Source organism: Manacus candei, unplaced genomic scaffold, assembly GCF_025592945.1.
Source record: "Manacus candei isolate 608988 ecotype Guabito, Panama unplaced genomic scaffold, ASM2559294v1 h1tg000014l, whole genome shotgun sequence".
NCBI classification, from domain to species: Eukaryota; Metazoa; Chordata; class Aves; order Passeriformes; family Pipridae; genus Manacus; species Manacus candei.
Window position 1 is genome coordinate 60,691,058 of NW_026138062.1, and position 24,825 is coordinate 60,715,882.

The window sequence follows — 24,825 nt, forward strand, 5'->3', positions numbered from 1 at the left end:
GCTTAAACTTCATTTATAATATGGAAGTGACAAGTTCTGTAATAAGCACTACAGTAGGCAAAATGTTCTAATTCATGCTGTTCCTCTTTTCTTCTTGAATTCAAGGAGGGATGAATGTACTCACAACCTAAAGATGAATCCTGAAATAGAGTTTGTGTCAGATACTGTGACAGGACTAGGGAGATGATTAAGTATTAATGTGCTAATGGACATACAGGATCAAAATTCATAGGTAATTCAAAGAATCCTGTTGCATCCGATTCTTACTTTAGATATGTTCAAATCTCTCACAGAATATGTTTTCTAAAGTCTAACATAAGACTGTGTTTGTGTTAACAGAGGTACTGCCCTTGTGAGGTGCTGAAAGTCCCTTGGACTTGAAGAGTATCCTGAATTTCCACTATCTTCAGCAAGAGAAGAAAATACCCAGCATCAGGTAGGAAGTAAAAGAGACCTGATTTGCCATCTGAAAAAATGAGAAATCTTGAGATATATCAAAGCACCTTACATTCCAAAGTCTTGCAAGTCCTCATGAATTCAAAATGAGGTTTCATTGTTCCTTAGGTGAAAAATCTTAGAAACATGCTTGTCATCAAGTCCTGAATGAAGTATTTCTTATTATTATCTGATTGTATCCATATTAGATTGCTCTCTTGGCCTTACATGTCTTCAGAGTGGTGCCAAGTATTCCTTTTATTTCCCCTCCATATTTTTAATGTTAGCATAAGTCAGAAGATAGGGGTATAGAGACCTAAAATTACTGAATTTTGCCCTTTCTACTCCTTCTACCCTGTGTATATAGTACATCTAGTGTCACCACTGACATTTATAGTAGTTATGGTGCACTGCTCCAGATATTGGAAAATCTCCAGCAGGGAAGCTTGCTGCATATCTGCACCTATTCCTAGCAAAGGATATGGGATCATGCCAGCATAAATACTGATACAAGTTCTCTCAAATAAGGGCATCTGACAGACAACAAGTATTTCTTTTATTTGTGGACGGAAATAAAGCTCAAGTGGCTGTTAGGAGTTCTGAATCTAGGTTTGGCTGTATGTCTTCAAGAATCATCTCTCACAAAGTATGAACTATGCACCGGGTATAAAGAGTTGCACCAGTCTTTAGGAGTCTGGAATGGATAGCACAAAACACATTTAAAGTGCTGCCAATTAGTTGGCTAATGACAACACATGCTTCATTGTTCACAAAAACCCTTTGGGTTGTGGCCTTGCTAGGATGCAGTTAATCCCCAGTAGTTCTATAGTTTATCTTCACTGTGGAACCAAGTTGTTGAGATCCCAAAGCAGAAATGGATTTTCAGAAAGGTAAGGAGTTATCTGGACAATCCTATGCTGGAACAAGAAATAAATGCATAACCTAACTACCTAAAAAGTGGAAAGTTATATTGTTTAAATTGTTATTCTGTTTGTATCAGAGGGATGTGGTAATTCTTTAGTAGAGCATGGGAACTGGACACAGAGGTCTCAGATGGTCTTGACTGACCCTTTAAATTTTGCAAGCCAGAATGGAACTTCATGTGTCATGTCAGTCTTGCAACGAGGCAAGAGCAGAGGGCACAGCAGAACTGAATGATGGTGTATCAAAAAGCTGAAGTCAGACACAGAGGGAGCAGAGCAAGCAGCTGTCTGGCATGGAGGGAAGTTAGTGTTGGTTTCCTCTTTTTTCCTGACCAGTTGAATACCTAATGTTAAAGACTGGGAATGAAAGGGTTCTTATCTATGGCCACTCCTATTTTCCTGAATGTGCAAGTAAACACTAATTAAGGATAAATGCTTAAGATCTGAAAGCGAACTAGTGATTCCTTAGTTAGTAGTGATTCTTTTGGCATTAGCTTTGGTCAGTAGCCTCTTCACAGTAGAGACAGTAGAGGAAATGTTGCTACCTGTCCTACAGTCTGGCCTCTCTTAATATTCCTTCCAAACAGTCTGTGAGAACAAAAGGCCACGCCTGTAAATAGAAAACCTCCTTTTACATATCATCACTACTTGATAAATATAAATGTAGCCTGTTCACACTTAACTCCTGCCACAAAAGTCTTATGAGTGTTTTCCATATGAGGGAGTTTATAGCACGTGTACAGAAAAACATAGCGCCTGATTTTTGAAATGCAGGTAGCAAGAAAGAAGTTGGCTCATTTAAGACTATATGGCTCTAAGACACTTAATAAAGAGTCTCCAGTGAGATAATTTGCAGTAGAATAACAGAAACCTTCCTTCAAAACCCTCAGGGAATTCAAAGCTGCACTGACAGTAGACTTGTATAGCTTCCTATGGGCTGACACTTATTCCTGAGAGATCACTGTCCCTGGGGTCTTCTCTCCATGTTTTCCTGGCAAACTTCCATACAATATGTGGTTACTGAAAGCTGTCCTCAGATGATCTTCAGGATTTCCCAGGCAGGAATTCCTGAAACTGAACTGGGATTACAGAATAGCTAATTTGAAAGCCCAGCTATGGTTTAAAATAAATTCAGTTCTATCCTCAGTGCTTCCAGTTTTAATTTTACACTCAAGTGGTAAAATTATTTTACCACAGCCTAGCAGCTGAGCCTGTTGCCATGCAACTTTCTGACTCTTAAAAAAAATAAAGTTAAAAGGTAGCAAAGAGCCATCACAGAACAGCAGGAAACTGCGTTTCTCAGAACTTTACAGTGTGCAGGTGTGGAAGTGCAGCATACTCCGGCCTGCTGGTGCTAGCTGATGAGGAAGGTGTCCTTGGCATGGGATCTGGACTGCTCTTTTAAATGTAATGGTAGCTGACTGGTCCAAATAAAGTGGATCAAGTCACCTGTTTATTTGAAAGAGTGCAGCTCTGGGTTGGAGACTAACCTTTACATTACCTGAACGAGGAGAGAGAAACCTGTGTTTATCTATGTTTACATGTGACTACACCACTGGGTAAAATGCAGAACAGGCCCTTTTCATGCTTCCTCCTCTTGCCCACAGTCTTCAAAGACCAGATGTGGTCTGATCTTTGATCTGTGTGTGGCGTGTCTGGAAGGGAACCAAAAAGAGCAGGAACTCTGGTGTTCTGCTGTCCGGGTTCTGCCATGGGCTGGTGAGGATGTAAACAAGGGTGGGGAAGGAGAGAGCTTTTGTCAGTCTCCAATCTACTCTCAGGAAGGCAGGATGCCCAAAAGCTGAAAACATTGCAGCATTGTCTTTTGGAATAGACTGAACATGTGAAAAATCACTGTTCTAATGATAAACACTGTAATAAATATTGGCAGGACGTGACTCCAGCCTCTGCAAAAGCTTCTCTCTTTTTTTTTGTAATTATAAAAGCAACTCGAATCACATTTTTCTTTAGCACATCTTTTTAAAGTTTGTTATCCTGCATCCCTCTCTAGATTGCCTGCCATATGGTGAAAGAAATGGCTCTTAAAATTGTTTTCTGTAGAACTGTAGTAGACATGAATACCAAACAACTTTACAAAACCACTAAATATTTGGCAAACTCCTAGTCTACTGTAATTTTAAAAAAATGTTCAAGACAAATGTTTATGTTGAAGGGGGGAAAAGTCCCCAGGATAGAGCTGTCAATTAATAGATAATTTCAGCTTTCCTATATAACCCTCTTCTATAAGTCATACTACATAAAGAGTGAATACTCTTCTAATTAAACTTTTCTAAACCCTAAAAAGCATTTGAATTGTGAGTGGATGCTGCTCTGGCTTTTCTGGCATGTTACATGCAGGACGTCTGGCCAATTCTCCAGTCTTCTCTCAGATATGTTACTGGTCCAAAATATTTTCACCAGACACCCTGAAGTGGAATCACAAGTTTGCCAATTTCCATTTTGTGTATCTTCCTTAGGAAACTGAAAATTACAGCTCGTGAGCACTGGCAGTTTGATTGCTCAATGTCCAAACTTAACTCACTGGAGCAAAATAACAACAAAGGCGCAGAAGATGGTGCCTGGCCTCTCACAACAAAAAAACCCAAAAGTTACCTTAGTTCCAATTCAGGAGTTAGGTCAGGGAAAACTGATGCTCTTAAACCACCAATGAAGTACAAATCAACAATTATGGTAGACCTTCATCAGCAAAGTTATTGCACTGTTGCACTGACATTTCCCTGAACCTGCCCTGGTCTCCAAAGCAAAAAAGCAATTCTTGGTATCTTTTACACTGTGTAATTTTCAATTTTCTGAATTCTTTGAGCTTCCAGTCAGCACTTTTTTTGAGAAACATATATGTTATAAGAAAAGTTCTCAACAAAGGTCTCATATTCTGATTTCCTTGGACTTTACAGCAAGATTTCAAATGCTGTTGAAACTGCCAAAGAAGAAAAATGTGTGTTATAGTGTTACAGATGATAACATAGTCCAGCCTGGATTTTTAACTTCTACCCAGTGGTGTGGGAGCTTAAGCAATGTTATTTCACTAGGCCAGGAAGTCTAGGCAGAATTACACTAAAATACAGCTGAATGACCTGTTACATGAACTGAGCTCCTCAAGAAAGTATTTGGGAGTTTGGCAATGTAATGGTCCTGCAAGTTGATTCATTATTCACTAAAGCTCTAGCCTGTGGCCTGAACATCTCTTGTCCTCTGGAAATGGATAATCTTTCCTAGATGCCCAATAAGGTTTCCGGTCCTCATATTGAAAAAAAATCTACTTTGGTTCAAGTAAAAGGCTTGAACTCCTTTCCTATCATCCTTACTCCTGCCTGCCCCCTCCTCGGTCCCCAATTTATTCAAGAAAAATGCTAATCCATCACCCCAGCCCATGTCCTTGCTAGTTCCAAGCTGGGGCTATGTGGTCAGGCCACTTCTTCTCCTTCCAGAAAATAGTTTGGGTGGAAGGAATACGGAAAATGGAAGAGAGCTGTGGCTTTAGTAGTGAATCCCACAGGATATGTAATGCTGTGGTGATCTGACTTTGGAGGATGAATATCCAGCTGATGTTGCTAGAAGCACTCTAGGAAGCTGGTACAGATTATAGCTAGGCCGGGTCCTGTGCTCCAAGTATGATTGCTCAGAATTACAAGATACTTAAATCTGAAGCCAAGGAGGGTAACCTTTTAAGAACAAGTTCAGATTTGCAGAACTGGAGAGTGAAATGATAGCTGTTTAGAAGGATACCACAATGCAACCAAAGCTCCTAAGTTCCCTAAATTCAGACTTTGGCTGAGATATTTTGTCCAAACTCATGTTTTAACTTTGAAGGTGGTGCAAATCCCACGTAACTATTGTCAGTGAGAGTTTCTAGGGAAATCCCTGCTAGGCAGACCAGCTGCAATTTGGAGGAAGTGATACAAGAAGATGAAATACACACAGAGCCAAAAGGAGTATCAGATCAGGAGGGCACCATCTGGGTTGGTGTATGGTAGTAGCCTGGCTGACTCTGACATTCCTGAGCTCTTGCACCAACCCAGTTGTTCTCAAAGCCTGAAAACTTTTTTCAGTCCTCTCTCAGTGTAATGTAACCACTCCACCATGGAGCCCAGGAATTGATAGGGAGTGTATGGGCGATTTCCAGTGAAGGATAACCAAACATGCTGTGAACAGTAAGCTTTACACAGTGAATATTGTACTTGAAGCAGAATAATATGATGTCTTGTGAAGGAGGGACTTCAAGCCCATAGGCAATCATCCAGAATTGTAAAAGAAGGCTATCTTTTATAGTAGTGTATATCAGTTTATAAATATCATCAGAGGGTTAAAGTAACTGCTTACAGACAGGTCATCAAAATAAAGGAGCCCTGAGGGGTTCTAGGAGCAGCTTCAGTGGTAGGAACACGGTGTTTTTATTTGTACTTAGAGACAATCTATCACTAGTTCAGCAGCCTCTTAATTTTGTGCAGTATAAAATGGGAGGGAACAGTGTAACATCTGGCTGTGTCATCCCAGCAACTGCTTTGTGTTCAATAAAGGGCGTCACTCATAAAGACTGCCAGATCAGCACATTTCAATGAGAAAAAATAAGATGTTACTTTACAATGTTAAAAACTGTCCTGGCCAAAACATGATCTAGGGAGCAGTAACATGCGGAAGCAAGATGGATATCTTGTGTCCGACTCTTTCCCTTTTTTTCTGCCATCATGAATTTCTGCAAAGTAAGTGACCACCAAATTACAAAAGTAAAGTATGAGCAACTTGTTCATCCGGTTCCAAGTGGCCTAGTTCTGGTCCAGCCACTGAACTGCTGCTCATTCAGACTGATTCTTTGGCCCGTCTACTCTGAGGTGACAGCCTGTACCCCTCTTTGCACAGTTATCAGCGCCTATGTGACAATCATGCCATGCTCCTGTCCTGGCCAGCCTCCCAGTCAGAGTTTCCTTCTCCTCACTTGACTGGTGCAGGCAGGCTCAGGCTGCCCTACAGAAAAAACAGGTGATATGGGGGATCATTACAGAGTGTCCAGCTGGAGGTTTGCAGCTGCTAGTAAGGATTACTGCATCTCAAGAGGCTCACATTGCCTTCGTGAAGGTGTCTCATAAGTAAAAGTATCAGGGAAGTTTTAATTCAAATCAGATTATTCCTCCTCCAAGTCACAGAACAGGCAAGTTGTCATTTCATCCTCCTGGTTTGTTTCTGTAGAGCTGCCCCCAGGCCTGTGCTGGGGGTGAGTGCCAGCAGAGGGCTGGGACTGGCCTTCTCCAGCTGCCTCCTGAGCTGCCAGTGCTTTGGCTATTCTAGTATTAGGCTGCTTGTGTGCTGTCAAAGGGGAAATTACACATTATGGGAAGACCAGAGAGAGTTGGTGACCCTAAACCACCAAACAGAAGATTTGAAAGGGGTTTTTAGAGCCAGAGCTTTCAAGCACATAGCCTGAAGTTAAACATTTAAATCTGTGTTTAGGCATCAAAATAAACAGGAGTCTGATTTTAGAGAGTTGTGGAACAATGCGGGTTTTCCACACTGTTCCCCAGAGTCTGTAATTTGTTCATTTCTGGCAGCCTCTTTAGATCTTTAGGAATGGAGTTGCAGTCCCAGCAATCTGGGGAAGCCTGAGAGCATCCCTCAAAACTTCAACAAGTAAGGAACTGAGGACTGAAATCCAATAAAAAAGGAGGCTCCTAGTCTGAAACACGGCAGAAATCTGGGTGCCTGTGCTCAGAAGCAAAACAAAAACAAGCAAGCGAAAAAAGAAATAAAAAGTAGATCCTCTCTGTTTACTAACTTCCTGGCCTTACCAGTCTTGTATGGCTTTCCTAAGCACTGCAGTTTCCACACCACAGCTAGATCCTTGGAGCTGAGGTTGCTCCCTTGGGAGAGGACAAAAGTGGGCTTAACCCTCCTGGACCTGTGAGGCTTCTCCTTTATGAGCCTGTATTCCACTCCTTGTGCTGTGATAGGAAACAAAGCACTGTTCTCATCTGTGTCTGCTTTTTTTTTTTTCTCTAAAGGAAACAATAGCAGGAATGACAGTTGCCAAAAGGGACCAATCATGTAGCGAAAACTGAGATTTCTGCTTTCTCACACAATTATATAAGTGGTGGGACTGTAGCTGCTCTCCTTTTTTGATCATTTCTGTTCATCTGGTTTAGGCAGCTCTTGCTCAGAACACTGTTTTTTCTTGTTTTCCTGTGTGCTTAACTCTTCCCCATTCCCTAAGTAAAGTACTCACTCGGGGCTGTGAATTCCTGTCCTGAAAATTCAGTGTCTAAAAATCACGGCAGCCACTACATTCTCCTGTAGAACAGATCATGTGACCAAGAGTCCTAACACCTGGTTGTCACCATCTGAAAGGCGAATGTGTAGTCTAAGATGCTTCCCAACAACCTCTCTGAGATCATTTGAGAGAGACAAAGGCCTCTGGTAAGGGCCATCCTGGCCAGGAATCCCAAATACCTTTGTGATTAAATTGAGCCCAGTTTATCACTCCCACCACTGACAGTAGAGAAACCTAGATGAGTAAATTGGATTAGATACCTAATGTCAGCCTGAAGATGAATGTCAGTTGTCACAGTGAGTCATTAAATAAGTGATGTATGGATGGAGCTAGGACAAGCATTTCCAATCAATGCAACATCTCTCTTTGCACACAGTTGTAGAAGGCATTAGTGAAGAATTCATCTGCACTCCAGGAAGATGAATTCACACTGGAAGTCATGTAGAGGAGAGTTGGTAAATAATTGGGAAATGAGGAACCTGTTTTAGGAGGGAAGTTTATAACAACTGGGTTAGTTCAGCCTAGTGCGATTAAATTTGATAGTGGAATATGGTTATTTTCACATACAGAAGGGGAAGAGTTGCTTAAGTTAAATTAAAACGTTGGTAGAAGTACAAATTGATATGAAGAGATCACAAATGCACAAATAAATGCAATGTGTTTCTAAAACTTCCTTTATCCCACAAAATTTGGCATATCCCTTCATGGAATTTATGCTCCAGTAACTGGGGCAAAACATCCCTTGCAGGATATATTTAAACTCATTGCCTGGGTTTAACTCTGAGTTCCTCTCCCTCCTTCAACTTCTCCTCAACATGAAAATAATGAGAAGGTTTGCATAATGTGAGAAGCCTGCAAAAAACCTCCTCCAAATATATTGACTACAAGTTATCTTTTGGAGAGCATCAGTGAGTTAGACCTTTACTCCAAAGCGGATTCACCTTGCATGATGGCTGTGGAAATATAAAGAGTGTTATCCATATGCAATAATAAACATGTATTAGCCATGGAAATATTTTGAAAAACTCATTATTTTGGATAATAGGTGACAGACAATGAAGATATATTAATATAGTATTTACATATTTCCGTATCTTAAAAAAAATAGTTATATTTTAATAATACTTTTGCGGAAATGCAGTGAATAAAAGGATGTGAGAGAATCTTATATTTTGGTTATATATGCAGAATAGCCTACCATTATATTGTATCCTGGATACAATATACATATATGATTAGCACAATTCCCCATATACCATAGTAGGCCAGGCATAAAAAGTGTCCACCTCATGTTCTTACCCAAGTATTTTGGTGTGAAGTTGAACTTCCTCAAGTTCACACTTTCCCTTCACCAAGAAAAGGTGAAATCACATTATTTCTACCTTATTTTCCTAGGTGTCTTGAAGCAGGTTTCTCCTGGTAAATCCACGAAATTCTCTTCTGATCACCTTTCTTCTTCTAGTTTCTCTGAGTGAAAACTTCCTAGGTCTCTCCAGCCTCCTGGTGTCAGCTTTTTCTCTTATTAGGCAACTAGTTAAAACTGGTGCAATTCTAGGTTACTTCCGGTAACTTGTTCTGTCTTAGAGCCATGATAATATCACTGGATGGATTTAGCAACTAACTTTCTCCAGAGCCTTTTTAATAAAGGGCCAAATGGGACCCCAGTAGTTGAACCTCCCACAGTTGTTCTTCTGGTGCTGCTCCATAAACTTTAGGTCTCTCTCAGGCAGACACTAGGGGAAGCTGCTGACATAGTAAACATAGACAGAAAAATACTGCATCCTCCTGGCCCCTGCCATTTAGATGGCCTCCTGGATACTGTTCCCAATCAAGAGAGAGATCACTAATCCTTGCTAGGCTTCACACTGAAGTGGCTGCAACTTCTGGACACTGTAACTGTTAGTTTGATGTGCTTCAATTCACTGCTTCCCTTTCTGCATCATCAGTGTCCAGGAATACTGAGTGTTGCACTAAGTCTAGCACCATGGCTTTAACTAGTCCCCAAAACTGCAATAAAAATGAAACAATCCAGCCAATACTTTGATGTCTTTTTCTTACTAAATCCATGAAAACATGACTCCTACCAGCACTGGAAATTTTCCCAACAGCCATTCTGACAAAATGCATTATTTTAGTTGACCAACAATGTCAACTTTTTAAAAACTTTTTCATAAAAATGTGAGAAAGTGAAATGTATGTTCCCACCAGTACAATTAATTTCTAGGTGGCTAGAGATGAGTTTTGCCTGCATGGAGCAGGGTCATGAATGGACACCTGAAGAAATGGGGAATTCATGCATTTATTGATAAAAATATAAAAAACAAGTACTCTTTTCTAATGGGCAAAAAAAGGCTTGAAAGGAAGACAAAGTAAATAATTCCACTCATTCCTTCAACTCAAACGATAGGTCAGTGTGCAGACATTGTGATGAACAGAAAATTCTCCATAAATATTTCAGGTTAATGGTTTTGCAGCATTCTGTCTGGTACAGGCTTTCCAGTGCTCATTGCCTTTATGTTGTAGATTGACACTATGAATTCTTGATAATTGAAAATTCTGTTCTCTATAAGATAATGGACCACAGCCCACAGTTTGGCCAAGTATTTATTTCAGCCTTGAAAGAAAAAGGATGACAGCTCTGGGAGGCTGTACTCTAACAGCTCCAATATACTGGCACATATATGTGTATATATATATATATATGGGTGTATATATACACCCACAGCTGGCAACACTGAGCTGTGCTGTATCTAGCAATTTATAGAATCTATCCCAAGACATAGAGACAGAAGAGACAGCTCAAGAAATGGGCAGTACTCTGTTGAGGACAAGGTACAATAGACAAGGAAGGTAAGTTGATTCAAGAGATGTCTGAATCCCCCTCTCTCTGCAGGTGGGATTCCTTTTTAATCCCCTGGATTAAAATCAGAAAGGCTCATTTGTCAGAGCCCCTTGAATAGAGAGCAACTCTGCTCACACTTACTTTGTTACAGTACACAACTTTTCTGACTTAATAAGAGTCTGTGTGAAACCTGAACCCATGCAGTGTGACTTCATGACCAGGCCAAATGCTTTTGATCCCATTCAGTAGAATCTCAACTCAGAAATAACTTCCACGTCTGTATTGTACATGATCACACTATCTGTTAGACCCATTTTTGCACCTCACAAATGGCTGACAGTATGCCACAGGAAAAAAAAATGCAACAAATCTGCCTTTAGAGTGGGTGGCTTCTGATCATTACCTTGCTGGTAAGTGGGCACTTGAAAACTCAGTAGAGAGAAGGTAGTCACGCAATCACTTCTCTAAACATGTTAAGAAAGTATCTGTACTAAGAGTAAGAGAGCTTGCTAACAGATCTGAAAGTGATGATGTTGATGTCTTACATGAAATGATTCTGGAAGAAAGAATTTTTCTCTTGGCAGTTGTTTTCCTCTTGCTGCTTTCAAGCATAGCAGTTCTCAATTGGTTTCTGAAAGCCCTCCACAAAAAGTTTTTGTCTTACAATTTGTGACCTCAATTGTCACTTTGCAAGAATTCAAGAATGAGTGTCTTCTGAATATAAGAATGTGTACTTGCATGATGTTAAAATTACAACTAACACTACTGGAATTACTGTTTCTATGGCTGCTACTAAGTAATTTTGTTAAAATACATTGATCAAAAAAAGCCATGTCTGCCCATACCTGATTCCATGAAGGCCAGCTATCACAGAATCACTATCCTAGAAACCCAGCTTTGCTGAATGGGAGGCAGGCAGCAATGCACTTTTTGGAGGAGCTCCTGACATCTGCATGGGCCCTTTTTTCCCCAGAATTGTTTTAGAACAGCCGGCATTTTTCATGTGGCAGTTGTCAAATAGCATGCTAGTGCCATCTTAATAGTTTTGTATCAACTAAGCAAGGGGGTTACGGGCAGAACATTATGGCTTGATGCTGTTTCCACACAAATTCTGGAATATGGCTGAAATTCTGCATTTTCCTATATTAGCTTTAGCTGGTTGTATCAGTCATTAATGAGTGCTCTGTCAAATCTTTATGATTGCTTTCTCTGTTAGTCATCTAGCTTTGTCTTAGAGTATTAGCAATATCTAGCTTGTGTATCATGCTTTAATCAGCAGGCCTTGTGGTCCTTTGTTGAGTGATCAATGTCATTTGCTCTGAGAAATGGAGGGATTCTGGGAGTGAGACAGTTGCATATCACATGATGAAAACAGAAATTTAGTATTTTGTTTTAATGAAGTTTGTACCATCCTTTGTGTCCATTGGAAGAAGACAGAGTTTCTGTGTGGAAATTATAATAGATGACCTCTGATTAAAGCTTGCAGTAGAATGTATGCTTGCAGGAAGGTCACGTTCATGTTGATCAAGCAACAATTGATTCTGATATTCCCTCACATTTTAGTTCCTGATATTATTGTCTTAATAGGGTTATTTCTGGATATTTTCTTTAGTCAAAAGTTGAGCATTCATACAGTGCCATGTTTTCCTAGTTTAAATCCACTCAAGTAAACAGCATAAAACTGGAAGAATAAACAAATCTTTTTGATATGAGTGTATGATAAACCAGCACTCAGAGTAAGTTTCAAAATATCATTTTCTTATAAGTGCAAAGTGCCACTGAGATGTAGAGACTTCTGATATCTAGAGATGTAACATTTTCACAGTATGAAACATCTCTTCATAGAAACTCCAGTTCAGGAAAATGTTACAGCATGTTCTTAAGTCCCACAGAAGACAAAGCACATTCTTTTCTCAACCAGGATCAGAAAAACTGTCTCTTTCTCTCTTACCCTCCCATTCACAATCACATAAAGTCTCTGTACCAACTCAAAACATTGTATACATGGAAAAATATGTGTGTTTCATTACAGGCAGTTATGGATAAGTGGTTCTGTCCGTTCTGAAATAAATGAATCATCCTGTCTACATTTGTTCTTGATTTCATCTGCTTCTCCCATCTGTTCTCTTCCTCTCTCTCTTCCAGCTCCCTCTGTTTTAGCAGAGTTTCTCAGTTCAACTGAGATCAGAAGTTGGCTCAGCACGTGTTTTCAAATTTTTTTGTATGTGTCTTAGCAAGGTTTTGTTCAGAGGTTTGTGGTTTTTTATTTCTAAAATCTCTTTGTCTAAAAATGGATGCAAGTTCCAGGCCTTATGGTCTCCCTTTTGTGGGAAGTCATAACAGTTTCCCCTACAGGTGGTCTAGTGACAGAGGCAGGGTTAGCAGAAACCTGACTGATGAAGCCTCTCTGAGCTGAGTAATCTGCTCAGCTTCTAGTTTTCTGGGCAAGAGCTGCTCAATAGCCAGGCACATTTAGGGAGCAGAATGTGGGGTGTTTGTGAGACAGGGCTTGAGGACCTTATGTCCCTCTCACCTCATCCAGAGGGAACTTTGCACCACATCAAGTGCTTTGTATGTACTCCTGAGAGTATGGCCAGGTGTGGCAGTTTTATTTGTTTTACTTAGGTATACATACTCTATTCATGTAACCAACACCCATCAAAGGAGATTAAATAGAATAATAAAGCTTCTAAATCATTGTTTTGATGAGGTTTCTAATTCAAACATTTCTGTATGGTTTAACCTGTATGGTTTAACAGTAAACAACTGGTTTGCTTCTTTTCTTCATCTGCTATGAAGGTATCTTCAATATAAAGAAAAATGTAGTAAATCAAATATGTCATTATTCACTTGGAACATGATTTAAAGTTTCTGAAGGGTCATGTATTTCTGCCCTGTTCTTGCTAAAAGAATCGTAGTTTGCTGCACATACATGACATTTGAGAACTCTTGTAGGTTTGTAGAACAACATGATGTGTTCCAAAACCTAACACATTCGTTACAGTCACATGGAAAGCCATAACTCTCACCGGTGCATTTGGAAAGCAGAAAGTTTTCCAGTGCAAGTGAAAAATCCAATTCTGCTCTTCATACTGCCACCAAAAATTGAGAGTAACTCCACTTGAAATCAGCAAAATTCTTGCACTGAAGTAATATAAAAATCAGTCATCACTTTCTAGACATAACATTTTTCAGTTTTAACAATAAAACCAAGAAAAAAATGCCTTGAAATTTGCATCCCTTTTGTTTCTTTCCTGATCCCACTGACCCTCCCTTCAGCCATTTGGCTCTCAATTTTTTGAGTCTCTCACAGGCACTCAGTACAGATTCCAGTCTGCCACTAGATTCATTACTCTCAACTATTCTTTTTTATCTCATACTGTCCAGCACACATCACTTCTGAATTTGCTTCTGTGGGTTTCTTCTTCCATGCTGTTAGTTAGTGGCAGTCATGTTATTAACAGAGAGAGACAGAGGCTCTTGGCTTAAAGTTCTTGTTCTAGAATAATTTTGAGCCACTATTACTGTCCTGACCCTAATAACCTTAGCCTGGCTTGGCAGCACAGCCCATGTAGTAATCACTAGGAGTGAAGAGCAGTCTGGCCATGCTCTGTAGGACAAGAGCCTTCAGAGATCATAGCTACTAGAAAATCAAGGGGTTTACTAAGTGTGTGTGAAATGCACTTTTAAAAAAGCTTTCACAAAGACAGTAAAAAGGTCTCCTGGCAGGAGTGCCCCTTCCCCTGCCAAATTTTATATACATTCTTTAAAGTATTAAACAAATTGCCAATAAGAAATGGTCTAAGTTTTTTATGTGTGGGCAAACCTTACTTTTCCGTAACTTTCTTCTTAGAAACAATTGAACCATGACTCTTGAAATTTAAAAACACTTGAATAACAACAGCCTGAAGCAAACACCAGGCATGGAAAATTTCAACTGAACTTGTAAAAGTTTAACTAAGTTATAACAGCATCTTATAACATGAAATGTCAAAAAATCTCTTAATAACAAGAGAATAAAGGTGAAGCAAATCCAGTATTTGTTTTTGAAGAGTTGATTAGGGCACATATAGCATCACAGGAAGAATAAATGGAAATAAATGAGTGGCAGGTAGTAATAGGTAGCACGCACAAATTATAAAAGTTGTAGAAAAGTTTAGGAAGCACTTCTGAGTATGTTTTTCTTAATATATTTTTTTCCTAATCATAAGAAATGTTAGTGGCAGATTTAACAACAGTAAGAAAAATATAAAACACACTGGAAGGTTGCAAAGTGATGATAAAGTGATGAATGCTTTCAAACATCCAACTATTTTCATGGGTAAGGAATAATATGTTGGGTGATCTTTTGACTTTGTCATTCCAGTCTGATATTTTTGTAAACCAGGTTAATGTATGGCAGTCTACGCTGTGGTAACCACTCCCATTGCAGTGATATTAGATCCCATTCCTCCCATCCATGGCAAAGAAAACTCTCCATTGCAGGAAACAAAACCTTTCCTATGCATTGTAATGTATGGTTGTTAGCTATGGATGACGTTACTAGTGTACATCTGGGCCATGCCACAGATGAAGCTTTCTGAAACCCTCTCTTGCACTTGGTTTTCCCACCTATTTCACCCACAGTTCATGTACCTCCTTTCTGTTGCTGAAAAATGAAGGACAGCTTTCCTTTCTTTGCTGTCCAAAAGGAGTTTTGCATCAGAGCAAAAAATAGTTAGTATTCATGAAGATGAACAGGCTCTAGCTGAAGTTCTTTGTCTAGGAGCTTACAGGCAGTCTTTCCTTCTGACTACCAAAGTGTGTTAGCAACAAAGATGAGGTAACCATCTGCTGTCATGTTCTATACTATACCCACACAATGGCTTATGAAAGGTCATCAGTCCCTGGGGCTGTCAGTCCAGAACCTACAAAACCCACTGAATTACCTGTTTTTTGGGACCTGCTCTTATGAAGGATTTAGGAGTAACTCTAAACAGTTTTTTGGTCCCTCTTGGTATCTGCATTGGAGGTGTTTCATATGGATGTGCATCTGTAAAAATGAGACATTTTGGCCTTCTTATTAGTAATTTCTGGGGTAGAATAAAATTATGTGGGATAGCTATACATCTTGTTTCTCATCTATTCTTGGAAGAGCTGTTTGTGTCTTTAGGGGAGGATCAGCTCAGGCTGGTTCCTTCCAAGCGTTCTGTTCCATCAGCCAAGTTTGCTCCCCTATCTTATACTATGGGATTCCCCCCACATCCTAGAGGTTTATTTTACTAGACAAAAAAACCCCCAAGATTCTGTGCAATCATATATAAATCCAGTTGGACCTCAGAATAGAGGTGCAACTTTCAGCATTTTCAACATTAATGAGCTAGATGATACAACAATACAAAAAAATACATGTATTTTCATTTGTTTAAGTAGAAAGGAATAAGTCCCAGTCTGTTCAGGGTACAGTCTTTTGAGCAGCATTGCCTGTCTGAAAGTCTTAATGAAAGCTAGAGCTTTGTGGTATGCCAAATACAGAACATTCTGACAAAAGAGTAGAAAAACATATCCCAAAGAAAGGAATGCAATTGTATTTAATTCCCTGAGAATATTACTCTGAGTTTGGGCTTAATTTGTCCTCTAATATATTTTTCCCCCACAGGCTTAATTTAATTTCTTACTGTCTCTTTAACATGAAACAGTGGACTGCATCATAATATTTTCTCGTTTGCCAATATTTGCTTTTCCAAATATGTGCATTTCTTGAATGAGGTAAAACCAGATTGCTTTCTGGTTAGGCAGCAGACATTGTAGATGTCTTCAGAAATTCCCTGGTAAATGGCTAGGACTCAGTAAATCCTATGTGGTGTAGCATCCAAGATGTTGCAGGGAGGGACAATGACACTCTAAGGAAAATTTATCGATGGAGAGAACTTTCAGAAAAATGGTTAGTTTTCACTAGATTAATGTGATACTGACCTAGCCAGACATGACACAATACATTTCAACTCATATTCCAGACAAGACATGTTAATTATCTGCTGATTTATTTAGACTATAATTATCAGTCAATGTTGTTATTTTCCACCCTCAGCTGGAAAGATGCATTTCTGTGAAATGTTGTGAAATATTTTATTGTCATTTTCAATCCAATCTAATGTTGATGGCAGAGGGATGATATCCTTTTTATGGTGTTTTCTGTTATATAACAAAAAAAATTGCACTAATTGGGTAGCCTACACAGTAATGGTTGCACACAGTCATTATTAGTGACTGCTACCATTTCAGGGGTTGATAGCCCTAAGGACTATGGTCCATTTTACCATAAAAAATCAGGGGTAGGGGAAAGGACTGTGGACATCAGTTTGAAAAAAACCCTTTAATATAGAATATATAATAGACAAAAATATAGAATAGACAAAAATTGTAATCTCAATTTGTAGCTTTGGTTGGTCAAAAATCTCTGTGCTTGTTTCTGCTTATGGAAAAAATGTCTTCTTGTAGGAGAGTTTCTGTGTATATGCTTCTTCTGTTTCACATGCTTTTAAAGCCCAAGGCCTTGCTTTTGGTTTCATTTACATTTGGGGTTTACTTTAGCAGGCTAATTTAAACAAATATACATCTGCTGTTAATGGGTCACATTTGCTGCTGTGTACCAGGAACAGCAAGCAGCCATTAATCCAAGCTAACTTGTTATTTAACCCAGATTTACAGCTGCATATTGTCAGTGGACTTCCCCTCTCAGCTTGCTTGTGCTGCAGCAGTGTTTTTCAAAGTGAAGGTCATGGTCCCTTGAGGGCTTTGGAAAGGATCAAAGAGTGGGTTGGAAGTTGCAGAAGTGGTGTTAATCACTAGCAGCCCCAGCTGTGGTTCCACTGGGTTTGCTTTGACTGCAGTGCTGGTGCAAGTATTTCTCCTATCCTTCCTCTCTGCTGTCAGCTCCTCTCCTGCACACCAGCCTCTGGGTGGCTCCCATTTGGGTCTGTGGAGTCACTGCACTCTGAGCCAGATCGAGGGGTCGACCTGGCTGCTGAAATGCTCTGCCACACAAACACACACTGACACAGCCAAATCTGTTTCCAAGCCCAGTTCACCATGCAGACACAAAATACCAAAGTGTCTGTTGGCTTCATGCAGGCTGTGGCACAGGGTAAGAACAAGCTGTGAACACCAGGTTAAGCAACATAGCCACCAGCTGGGAGCATGATGTGTCAGGTCATTCAGGGTCGGGGAAAGAGGAGGCTGTAAATACTTGCTACAGTTTTTAACTAGCCAGGAAACTACAAATTGACTTTAATTGCAGACAGTTTGTCTGCATGGAAGATGTGATTATTTAACTAATACAACATATATGAGCAGCCATTCTGAATCAGAGCAATGTTCTTATTAGCACTGTATCCTGCCTTCAACATGAGCCAAGAAGTGTACAAAGAATGCAGGCATACACAGTACTTTCCCCAAATACCCTCCTTGCTGCCAGCCACTTGCAGCTCAGGCACTTCTGAGCTGCATATGGTTGAATTTAGCAATCCTCAGTAGATTTCTCTTCTATGAATTTCTATTTCCCCTTAAAGCCATGTAAAATTTTAGTCTCCACAACATCCAAAGACAGTTTATGCCTTCATAATAGTAATTGCAGCAAGTCCTTGTTTCTCTGCCTTGGAGAAAATTACCTACAGGTCACACATGGAGTCATACCAAGACAGATGAGCCAAAAGGAGTGGATGGGATTGCCACAGTTTCAAGAGGTTAAAGAAAACTCTTTTTATTTAAAAGAGCTAACTTGATCACTGTGTACATGAGTAGTCTTCTAGAACTTAAGAGACCGATCCTTTAGCTGGTGAGTGTGGGTTTATCTTTACAGACTTCAACAGCAGCAAATTTCAGTTGAGCCGCCATCAGGCTTGTAACATCTGCTTTTGCTGCTGAGGATGTTCTGGGCAAGGGAGTTGAAAGCAATATTCCATGCACAGCCATCACAAATCAGAAAGTGAATAGCTTAGATTGGCATGCAATGAATCATTGGTTAGCTAAACAGCAGCAGAGCTGTCTGGTCATTGATCAAACATTTCAATATCCAGAATTCAATGTTTGATTTTCGTTCATTGGATCAAAGCCCTGCCAACTTAATTTCTGCCAAGGATCCATCAAGCTTTTGTGCTGACTGCTTGTTGCAAACAAGCTGTACAAATTCCCCCTGCTGAAGCATTTGTCTCTTTCTAACAATGAGTATCAAATGGATAGGTATACAGTCCAAGCATAAAACCTGTCTCATTTGGCTTTCAGTTTCAGTAGGTTGTTCATTTGGTTTATTGGATATTGGTTGAGGTAGAATCAGAGAATCATTAGGATTGGAAAAGGTACCTCTTAAGTACACAAATATATACTAGCTTTCCTTTTGGTAAATTCGCATTACAGCCTCAATTCCTAGCTCACAGTAGCAAAAATGTGCCCTTCAGAGACTCATTTACTTTCTTTTAATGTGTATCTAAGACTGTGAAAAACAGCATTATCCGACATGTCACTCGTGTGGACAGAAGGTTGGAAAGCTCAGAAATCCCAAGCTGATGACTTCTAAGCACATCTGAGCTATGACATGGTAGATGTGCATGTACAGTGAGTACCAGAGTACCTGTGGTTTGCAATAAAGACAGCTTAATAACAAAGGCAGTTGTGTGCACAAGCAAAGTAAAATAGCAAATTCATTCGCTACTTCCCACGGACAGGCCGTTATTCAACCATCTCCATGAAAGCTGTGCTCCATCGGGCATATTGGTGGCCTGGGAAGACAGATGCCATCACTCCAGATGTCCCCTCTCATTCTTCTCTCCCTAGCTTTTATTGTTAAGCACAGCACCTTTTGGTGTGTATATCCCCGTGGTCAGTTGGGGTCAGCTGTCCTGTCTGCGTCCCCTCCCAACCTCTTGTGTACCCTCAGCCTTCTCGTTGGTGGGGCGGTGTAAGAAACAGGCTGTGTAAGCACTGCTCAGCAGCAGCTAAAACTTCCCTGTGTTCTCAACACTGTTTTTGTTACAATTCCAATACATGGCATCACAGGAGCTGCTATGAAGAATATTAACTCTATGCTATCCAAAAGCAGTACAGAGTCTGTATTTTCTCCATACCCTGGGCTGGGAATGCATTGATTAACTTAGCAGTTCTGGAATTTTACCAGTGGGAGGTTAGTACATCCTAAACATTAAAGAGAAAGAGAAAATAAAACAAAAAATCCAGCAGCTAGTGTTGAGTAAAAGCCATGGAAGTATTAAGATGTTATCTTCACCAGTTATCTTTTATCATCCAGGTAATTAGCTGCTTCCTTAATTTTGCAAATACTTCCTGTCAGTATTCAGAGAAAGGCTCCCAGAGGGATTGATCCAGAGCACTAATGCTCTGAATTGCTTTCAGAAGAGCTGCACTATCTGTTCTTACCAGAGGGAGGACCTAGAAATGCCTTTGGCCTGCTATTTTAGATGCACAGAACTGGGTGACTTTATTCCCCTTTTTTCAGAGGGTCTAAGTGACTGAAAATCACTTTAAGCGTTTTCAAAATTATATGTGTGTTTCCAATACAGTATATTTGAATTTAGTCTGTGTTACATTACATACTTCTGTATACAATGGCTCTCCAGTCTCTTTGTGTAATTAATATGTAACACAGTTCATCACAATTCCTCAGAGTCCTGCAGTAGCACTCCTAATTTATGCAATGATAAGGCTGCCAGTGGGCTAGGGCACTGGAATAGAACCAAAAAGATATATGTTCTCTTTCCATCTCTGTTGCTGGAGGATAGCAGAAGTGTTGCTCTCCTCCTTCTGCTCATTTGGCTTTCTGGTCTGTGGAATTGGGATAAGAAGAGTGTATCCATAACCCTCATTGAAATGTATTAATGGAAAATTGAGATAATAAATTTTGCTGTAAGGTTTAACATTGCATACTATTTGTGTAGGTGCTCTCTCATCAGTCAGAACTAGAATAACTTCTCAGCTCTGTGCTCCATGTACATGCTCTGGCTGCATCCTGACTCTCAGGGATACACACTGTCCTCCTCTTTGTCAAAAATTCAGGGAACCGTGGCTGCAAGAGGATCAGAGCCAGGTCACCAGGCTGAGCAGTCAAGGTATGAGGACTGTGAAGAGTCCTACAGAATGGCCCTGATACAGACATTGACTGCAGTGAGCATGCATGCTAACTGCAAGCACATCCACACATCCACACTGAGCATATACACATATTAACACTCTGCTTTTCTTAGTGGTTGGGTCCTGCATTTTCACCACTGCCTTTACTAAAGGATTTAAAGAAGGGATGCAATTATACTTGTCTTTATTTCATTGGTGGCTGTAAGTGGCACTTTGTTACTGTTGTAGAATACCTGTGGTACAGAGAATGTGTTTGGCAAATATCTGATGTACTATCTTTAGGGTGGTAGCATTTGAAGTCATTTTAAAGTCTTGCAGACATAAATGATACAGCTATGGCACAGCTGCTGTGAGCAGCCCTTTGCCTGTCGGGCTACACAAAAAAAATGCCATCATCCCCTGTGCTGTAGAAAACAGCTGTCCTTTTGGTAAGGATCACATGTTAGGAGAAGTTCTCATAACTTCTGGGGCCTGAGTCGTGCGGATTGTGGACTCTGAAGAGCAGTGCATTTGAGAGGGCACAAACACTTTGGATGCTGAAAAATAATGTGTCTGTGCTGAAGGTAAATGTAATTTCATATTTTAACTGCCCTTGATCCTCACAGTCTCCTTCAAGGACCATGTTTAACTTCTAGAACCTAAAGAACTTTCCAAATTATCTTTTAATCATAGAGCTTTTTTTTTGTTGTACCAACCCAGGATACTTCCCATGTGTTCTTTTGCTCTAAGCTGCGTTGACCTAAGGTAAGACAGGCAATAAGCAAATCTGAACTAATGGCAGATTTCAGATGCAGTGTCTCACCAGAGCTAGACATGGAAGCTTTCCAGTACTCTGTGAGATATTTAATAGACTGAGAAATCTCCAAGAACTTAAAGAATGAGTCTATGAAAAAAAAAAAGAAATTATTTCTTCAATTTTTTTAAAAAGTTTCTAAGCTGTGGTAACTGTGGATTCTACCTCTGTTTGAGATCTATTGTATCTCTAGATAGGAGAATAAGAAAATTTTAAATCCTCAGCATACTTCTTTTAAAATGCAGAGTAATCCTTTTTTTATTTTCCATTAAAATGCAGAATAATCTTTGTTCAATCATACAGAATACTTTTGATATTTAGCCCGATAAGTTGTAGATTTTATCTGTACCTGTTAACTCACATAACTCATGTAAGGTTGACAACTTCTAAATACAGTTGGGAGCATAATGGCATTTTTACTTGGTGCTTGGGTGGAAAAAGTTGAAGAAATATTATTTAGATTCAATTTGGAGGGCTCAGGAATATAGAAACTACAGACAGGTGTTTTTGGACAACTCCAAATATTTCATTTACTCTGAAATAAAACATTTTAATTCATTTTTTCATCATCATCATTGCTTCTTATAAGCTTTTGTGCTTCCTTACTTATAAGGTAGGTCTTTCTAATGGAAAAAAGACATTTTAAAACCAGAAGTAAAAATGTCAAAGCAGACCACTCTGGCTCTCCCTAGACAAATATTTCATACAAAGAGAACTGGGGAAATTGCCTTTTAGTCTTCAAATTCTTTTAGTTGATCTTGGAACAAATTTTGGTCTGTTTCATTGCCTCCAGAGCTCCATTTCTTCTACCACATCTACTGCTCACTGCAAAAAAAAAAAAAAAAAGGGGGGTGGGGAAAGTGTTAGTGCCTAACTATTCAAAATAAACCCAACCTTCTTGCCTTAGCACTATGTTCTGAAACCCTGCTCATACAGGTACTATGTGCTATAATGATGAGGATTCACTACAGCAGTTGTTAAAATTGCTTCATCTTGGTCGAGACTCCAGGCTACCTTTGAGCAAATCTGCAGCACTCATGCATGCACAGGGAACCTGCCCCATGGGATGACCCAAGGGATATAACCATCTTCTCTGAAATTCCTGAAGTGTTTGTGTGGGAGCAGGCAGCTGCTGCCTTGAGCACAGGGTACACAAAGCAGCTTAACCAGAGCTTTGCATCATGGCTGAGAGCATCAGCTAGTCTGATCCAATACCTACCTACCCACTGAAGTCAATGACTTTGAATTAAATGTGGTGAAGAGAAGCACAGTAAGACAATAACATGCACCAAAAGAAGCCAGCCTTGGACTAAAGGCAACAGTGAATGTTTTGCATAAGGAATACAGCAGCACTTTTGGGAAGATCCATTCCACAGGAAAATTCTAGGGTGACTTACCCAGCCCACTAGGATCACTGTCTGTCTGAAAGAGGACAGACTGCAGCCCATACAATTATGTCTATTATGGCTGAAACAAAGAAATCTGCTGTCACTAAATACTGCATCATAAATATTTCTTCAGTTCTGATCTTTCAGGTACAGATCCTAAAATTGCATGACATCTTGAGCTACTTCTTGTGGGAAATAGGAGGTGTCAGATAGACTTGCCATATTCATGCTCTCTCATTTGAGGAGGTTGCTCCACATGTGTGGAAGGGAGGAACTGGATAGGAAAGATGGTGTTTTCTAGAATACTTGCTACTTTCTTGAACCCTTATTAAGACTGTGCACATGGTGCATCTTCTTCACTCTTTCTCCAAGATGTGGGTTTTATGCTTCACTTGCAAAGCACTAAAGAAACCCCTAGAGAATCAAAAAAGCAGACATGCAGTTCTACTGAAAGAACTGGGAAACAATAATCCTTTTTCTCAAGTCTGATTATCGTCATTTTACTTACCTAATGAAATGAGAAAACATGTTTTCAAGTGGAATTATTTGGAATCAGACTAGATGCAGGATATATATCATTCATCTGAGATGTAGAAACTTCTGGACTTATTTAGGAAAACATTTCTTTAAAGGGAGTTCCTCAGGAGAAAGCAATTAAATGTCATTTAGGAAAAAAATGCATATTGCAGCATAAATGATGAAATACGATTGCAAAATGTATATCTTTCTCTCTTGGATTTATTTTTTCTGGTTGGACCTTCTCCACAGACCTGGATGTATCCTGAACAGCAATAGCTAATCTTACTGAAATGTGGGAAAGTTTTTGGTGGTTTTGGGTGTGGGAAAATACCTGCCAAAAGGACAACTTCTTGTTGCTCAGATCAGACTTACAAAGTTCTGATCTGACTCAAATTCCCAAGGGTAAAAAGCAAGTGCATTGGGAACCCATAAAAATCAATGGCAGTCTTTCTTTTTACTTCTCTGACCTTTAAAAACGACTCTGAGGTTGAAATCCTGCCCTCACTAACTACAGTGGTTCTTGGATGACGTCCACGTAAAAGTGTTTACTACCTTCGGAGCATTTCTTCAAAAAGTGGGGAGCTTCCCTGTGCTTGCTACATACTAACCCCACCAGCAAAGTGGAACCAGAACTTGGACAACTTCACATTAATTCAAATGTATTTATTGATGAAAGTACTTTGAGCAGTCCTTGTGAATATCTTCATCTTTTCTATCGAAATCGTGCAGACGCTGACGGGTTTTTCCCTGTGCTTGATTCCACCTAAGCAATTTCTGCCCTCCTCCTCCACGGGGCTCTGTGCAGGTACAGCCATCCCCATGGCTCTCTGCTCCTCAAAGGTCAAGGCTCCTGACTGTGGGTTGGAAAGGTATTGTGATGATTTGAAAGATTTAGTGACCTGCTTTTTCTCCCCTAGGGGTGGGAGTGAAAACCTGGATACTTTTCATAGCATCCAATTATCATATAGAAAACCCTGAGAGACTGAAGCCTGCATTTTCCCCCTTAGGTTTAAGTAAAGCACTGTCTACCCAGAAACAACTACAGAGGCAAACATAAAAAAAAAAAAAATCTGTCTGTACACTTCTATTAGGTTGATTCCTATGACTTTCGTGGCTATTACAGAGACTGGCATTTGTCTGGTTTCAATATTGAAGCTTTGAAAACGTATTAAGGTACTAAATATGAAAGAAGAAATGTGTCAGCCTCAGCCCTCCATTCACTTGATCACCACTAGCTGGGACAGCAGTTCATAAGCTTCAAGTGGTTGTGGTTAAAAACGCTTTTATGTCTATCTAAAGTTACCACCAATAATGCAGGCCCTCTACCAGCACTGTAGCAGGGTACAAGTTCTTGGAAGCCGTAATAATAGGATTGTTTATCTTCCTGCATGTATGATCATTTTAACCTTAATTGTAGCTGTTCATTTATTAAAATAAATAGCTCAGGAATATAACAAGTTTTAAATTCCAGCTGTTCAAACAGTCTTTTTATTTTCTTTGTGCACACAGTTTGGTGGGCAATTTAT

The 24,825-nt window shown here is 39.8% G+C and overlaps 1 long non-coding RNA gene across 1 annotated transcript in view; it reads left to right on the top strand.

The window, feature by feature from the left end:
• Window positions 1-337: 337 nt before the first annotated feature.
• Window positions 338-24,825, top strand: part of LOC127468161 (uncharacterized) — a 70,142-nt gene continuing 45,654 nt past the window's right edge. Inside the window, exon 1 of the long non-coding RNA XR_007903424.1 lies at window positions 338-436. This is a non-coding gene — a long non-coding RNA (uncharacterized LOC127468161). The remainder of the gene's footprint in view (window positions 437-24,825) is intronic.